At 38.4% G+C, this 5933-nt stretch overlaps 1 pseudogene; it reads right to left on the bottom strand.

The window, feature by feature from the left end:
- Positions 1-2050: 2050 nt before the first annotated feature.
- LOC101837513 lies at positions 2051-3110 on the bottom strand (annotated as a pseudogene).
- Positions 3111-5933: the final 2823 nt, after the last annotated feature.

Raw genomic sequence — 5933 nt, 5'->3', positions numbered from 1 at the left:
GGTTCATCGACTCAGGAGCCCCTCAGAAATGCTACCAACTTGCTCTTAAGATTGGCTCTGGTTGTAAGAATTAGAAACAAGAACTAAGCCTCATTGAGGGTTGGTTGGAAGCAAGCATTAGCATTTCTATTGGGTCATGGAGTAGAGTAGGAACAAGAGAAAGAATGATGGAGATATTCTAGAATGACAGTGAGAGTATGACTCCGGCTTTAGTAAGACATTGTATTTATCCTCTCTCCATCACAGTGACAAAGGTAGGATCATAAAGAAGTGCTCACAAGCATCCATAGCAGCAGAAATGAAGATGGCCTTAGTCATCTTTAATGACATCTCTAAGCAAGTGAGTTTCTGCTGAAGAGGCTGGCATAGAATTTCAGCTTCGAAGAAGACTTCAAAATACTATAAGGACAAAGATTGTTGGGGTTCTTTTCCCACAATGTCAGCAACTGAGGTCCTATTTTTAGAGAGTTCTGGATATGGAAACGAGAACTTGTGGGGAAAGACTTTGGAGGACCTATAGACAGGTGATAAATATCCTAACCTGTACTGAGGGTAAGTTTCCTTTAGCTGAGTATGCCTGAAATCAGACAGCATGATTTAAAGTTGTGCCTATTCTGACTGTTAACAGAAACAAAACTATTGTAATAGAAAAGTGTCACAATATAAATGTCTTCACTCCTAAACAAACATCTTGGCCATGCCTCTGTGTTTGTTAAGGCTTTAGAAGCTGTGTCTTTTATCAAACAGTAGGAAACTATTATCTAACCATAATTCTATTGTTATCTTAACACTGGCTTCTTTTGGACGATTCTTCTGACATGTTTGTTTAATGGCATGTTAGAAAATCTTCATAAGAAGTATAGTAAAATGACAGATATCTCATGTGCCAACATAAACCCCACTTTCCAGTGCTGATTATTAACTCCAGTCCCAGTCTTAGCTACTGGATATTTTAGAGTCCTTCTCTGTTTTTCAAATGTTGGCACAGTTGTCAATCATTCTGTATCATATTTCTAGTTTGTGTGAGGAAGCCATTTGTTAAATTGCAGCATCCTAGACTCAAAGAACATTTACCAAATGCTTTCAGATAAAATGCCACCGCCTTCCCTAAAACATTGAGCAGCTTGTGGAGGAGGAAGCACCTGAGGACACAGCAGCAGGCTGCAGCATAGAGTGGGGGAATGCAAGCCCATTCTCCACAGCACTGTTGTGAGAACAGGGACTGGTACTTGTTCCTCAGGCACCTCTTTGCACTCTTGAGGCTCATTTGGTTAGATGAAGGTCTTTGGCATTGGAGAAACTGACACTACACTGGGGGGAAGCCAGTTTATTAAGGATGTTGTTGTGTGATGGTGACTCGTTACCCCCAGAACTGAAAGAGTATTTCTGAATTTTCTTCACATTCTCCCACCATTCTCCCTCCTTCAACAGATTCCCACTGTTCTGTGGCAAACAGCTTTCTAATTTATAGGAAAATGAACAGCAGAAATGGTAGAAAGTCAAGAAAGGTTTTTTTTCTGTCTGACACTTCCTTCTGCTCTATGCTGCATGGCTGCTCTGTAGGCATTTCCTATTTTCTCCATTTTTTGTTTTAAAGTATATTTGTTTGTTCAAAACTTAATAGGCAATTATAATTTTCCAAACTTGGATAATTCATGTAAGTTGACATATCTGTAGAGAAAGAACAATATTAAGAACATTCGATAGGAGTAATTAGAGCTACCTAGCAAACACAGGCATTTTCATTTGTGTGCTAATTCAAAGGCTGCAGTGGACAGTTCTGCAGCAACCAAAAGGGTGAAGTCCTTAGGAGCTCAGACTCAGATCCCTCCCATCATTCTTCTAACCCTATTCCTTAGACACACTACCAAGCTTGGGTTTCCAGATGCTGTACACATTTCATCCTGAAGTCTACCAATTTTCAAATCATTTGAATAGTGTGATCAGGATTTAACATGATATCTTCACTGAATCTGCAGTACTCTGTCCAAGATTAATGCTGAGATTCTTAGGGCACCATAATGGAAAACCAGTTGAATCCAGTATATGACTATACCTTAGTGGGATTTCCTCCAGATTTGGGATCATAACCATACAAGAAAGTAGCTGCTATTACAATGATGGCTCCAAAGGGAAAAAAACACTGGTTGACAACCAATCTTGCAAATAAAATAGGTTATGATTATTGACAATATTATACACAGAAGGTCACAAATCCTTTTAAAATATTATCTTTATACGTAATTAAAGCAGCTGTTACAAGACCTCCAAGTGTCTGTAAAACTATCTATGTCAGCTGATTATATCCCTGAAAATATTCATTCTTTTATATGAATTCTCCATCATAAAAGTATACACACATTAATTCAAATATACTCCCAAAGAAACCAGGTTGACTGTTTCTTATCCATATTAATTGTTTTGTTTCTTTAAATTTTTCTCAAACTAAACTCCTGCAAAGCCACTTGTAAAACATGCTGTGAGAACTGCATGAGGTCTACAAACTGTGAACAAGTTGAAAGTTCCTTAGAATCCAACTCTTGAGAATCTGAAAACCACTGCACAAAAGCAACTCCTGCCATCAGAATTACTAAGGAGAGCTACTGGCTCACAGCTGTTTTTTTTAAAAACCAAATATAGACAAAGAAAATAATTTTGTTGTATTTTCCATTGATATGTAAGGCTGCATCTAGGTTTGATAATGTCACATAGAATAAATTATTCTGAAGAGTATATCGAAGAGTATATATCTCTCATTGAATAGCAAGCTTAAGTGTTTCTGTGTGTTTACTAAGAATTTCCTCACGCAGTACTCAATTAGGTGCTCTCACGCTACACTCATTGTCTTTGTATACTAAAAAGATGTAGGGCGTTATCTTCAGAAATTCAGCCACAACCACTGCTGTAGATGATAGATAATGAGGACCCTAATCTTTTAAAATCCTAGAACAACATATTGTTAAAATCAAACTGATAGCCTGAAATACCAAAATTCCTAAGGAACGACATTTTAGCTTGGCAGACACTGTTTTCTCTTGATTTGTCACGGGCACCTTTTCCATCTTTCAAAGTCCCTGCTGTTTCTTGAGCACACAGTCCTCAACAGGCATATCTGTTCCCACCCCAGGGTCACAGGCTTAGTGGTAGCTCCATGGAAGGCTCAGAAGAATTGTCTGTCAGCCTGGCCCCATAGACACTATACCCACAATAATTTTATAAACTCTTTTTGTATTTACATGAACTTTTATGTATAATAAGGTGGAAGTGTATATAATTTTCAAATATATTTTTGCAGAACATGGAAAGTACAATGCATGTTAGTTGTATCTATTTGCAAAAATGGGAATTGCAAATGATCTTGGCATTTAGCTCCCTCATTACAAGAAAATTCAAGTGATTTTTCTTGGTTAATCAAGAATGTTCCATTGTTTTTGATAAGTCTTGTAATATAAAACCTTTGTTACTCAGTTTTTTAGAGTGTATTCTTGGGAATAGCAATAACCAGAAGCCAGAATATTGCCTAGATGGTAGGTTAGAAGTAACAGAAGCCTACTCAGCTAGATAAAATCCAAATGTAGTTGGTGGCAAAGGATGCCAAAGTTTTAGAGATGACATGACTATAAGAGGAACAGCTTCTAACAAGCTGACTCATGTACTAGGATTGTATCACAGTCCTATTGCCACTGAGCATGGCATCTCACCCCCCAGGAATGGGCTCCAACAAGCTAACTCATGTACCAGGTTTTATCACGGACTTACTGCCAGGGGCCTTTCTGATAGTTCAAGCTTCACAATTGTCTCCCACATACAGAGGCCTTAGTTCCCAGGGTGGGTTGCCCATGGGAACTAAGTCTTGATGCAAGGGTGAGGGACTGGGCCCTGACCCAACCCATTGTGCTATATTATGTTGATTCCTCATGGGAACCCTTACCCATGAGAAGGAGTAGACTGGGAGTGGGCTAGTGGGTAGGTGAGGGAAGGTAGGAGGAAGAACTGTGACTGGAATATGAAATGAAATAAAAAAATACAAAATGGAAAAACAGAGTAAGAACCAGCTTCTAATATGGTGTCAGTATAAATCCAGGTGTGCTCAAGAGAGATTAGCGTTAGCCTGCCCTGCATCCGAGACAGTGTACACTTGTAGTTCCCACTACCTTTTTGTCAGAATGTCTGAACAAATTTGTAGTCTTCAATGAGGAACCATGGCACTACTAACCGGGAATAGACTCCTAAGTATCTCCTTGCAGATTTCATAGTGTTTTTGTATCACACAGCATCCTTGTTCTGTAACAACTGCTCAATAGCAGTATGGCAGTGGTCATAAACTGACAGGATTTTCTGATTTCCCACTAGATTTTCTCCATGTGCCTTCCAACATTATTTAACACGACTGGAGGAAATTTGGTAATATTATAGCCTGTCCATTAGATCCTGAAGCAACCATTATAAAGTTTCATTTATAAATATACCAAAGTAAGAGATTGAAAGTAATAGGTAATCATTAAATAGATTTAATCACAATAGATTGAATCACCATATGCCTTACTAAATATGCTTTAGTAAAATTATTTAATATAATTTAGTGTATATGTATCTGTCATGTAACTTGTTATATGCACAATATAGTTAACTAAAATCATTTTAAGGTTACTGTATACCCTCGAAAGTTTCCATTTAATATTTTCAGCTGAGGCTTATTGTGGGTAACTGAAACTGGAAAGTGAAACTATGGATATTATGAGACTAACAAAGAAGACTGTGGAGACTTGATGATCAGATGAGAAAACAAAAGAAACAAAGTTTGAAACCTGAAAGGTTAATATTCCATTTGAATCTCAAGCCAATAAATTATGTTAAACAAATTCAATGTAGATTATTGGCATAACTGTTAATACACAACAAGGTTTAAACAATTCCTATACATACATAGTCTTTTGCTTTTCTCTGAAAATTTTAGCAAGCAATCTTTTGGCATTTTGTGTCAAATATCATGTGGAGAGCTTGGAAAGATTTTGAGCATCAAAATGTAATTCCCACATTCACATAAAATTGCTCGTCTTGGTTAGGTTTTTGTCAACTTGAAACAAACTGCAGTTATCTGGGAAGAGGAGCTTCAAGTGAGAAAATGTCCCTTCCAGATTGGCTTGTGGGCAAGCATATGTAACATTTTCTTGATGAATATTTCATGTAGGAAAATCCAGCCCCTTTGTGGGCTGTCAAGTCCCTAGGCAGTTCGTCCTGGAATATTTAAGAAAGCAGGCTGAAGAGCTAGCCAGTAAACAGGACTTCTCTGTGACATCTGCTTGTCCGAAGATTCCTTGTTTGAGTTCCTGCCTTGACTTCCTTTAGTGTTGGAGTGTGACCTGCAATTGTAAGATAAAATAAATCCTTTGCCGTGCAAGTTGCTTTTGGTCATTTTGTATTAGCCCAGCAATAGAAACCCTAAGATATACTAAATTCATAAAATAAGTGAACAATCTTAATGATGAGAATATTCTTTACGATTTCTATTGACTAAAACTTCTAAGCAGAAACGCCTTCCCTTGATCAGCACCAGCCATTATTTCTGGCATACAGAAGGACTCTGGGAACCCATACCACGTGGAGGGATGCTCTCTCAGCCTGGATACATGAGGAAGAACCTGGGCCCTTCCAGTGATGATGTGACAGACCCTGAAAATCCCTCATGGAGGCCCTTGCCCTCCCTGGGGAGCAGGGGGGGGGTCGGTGGAGTGGGAGTGATGGGTTGGGAGGATTGTGGGGTGGGGGAGGAGAGGAGGGAGAGGGAACTGAAAGTGACATGCATAAAAAGTTAAATAAAAATATATGGAAATAAAAAGATCAAAACACCAGGTAGATTATGTATTCACATTTGGTGATAAGGAATTAGGAGTCACAGAGGAAAGGGAATATAAGATATTTGTCTTTCCAGG

The sequence above is a fragment of the Mesocricetus auratus genome, unplaced genomic scaffold, assembly GCF_017639785.1.
Source record: "Mesocricetus auratus isolate SY011 unplaced genomic scaffold, BCM_Maur_2.0 Super-Scaffold_100004, whole genome shotgun sequence".
NCBI lineage: Eukaryota > Metazoa > Chordata > Mammalia > Rodentia > Cricetidae > Mesocricetus > Mesocricetus auratus.
This window is presented reverse-complemented; position numbering and strand designations above follow the sequence as displayed.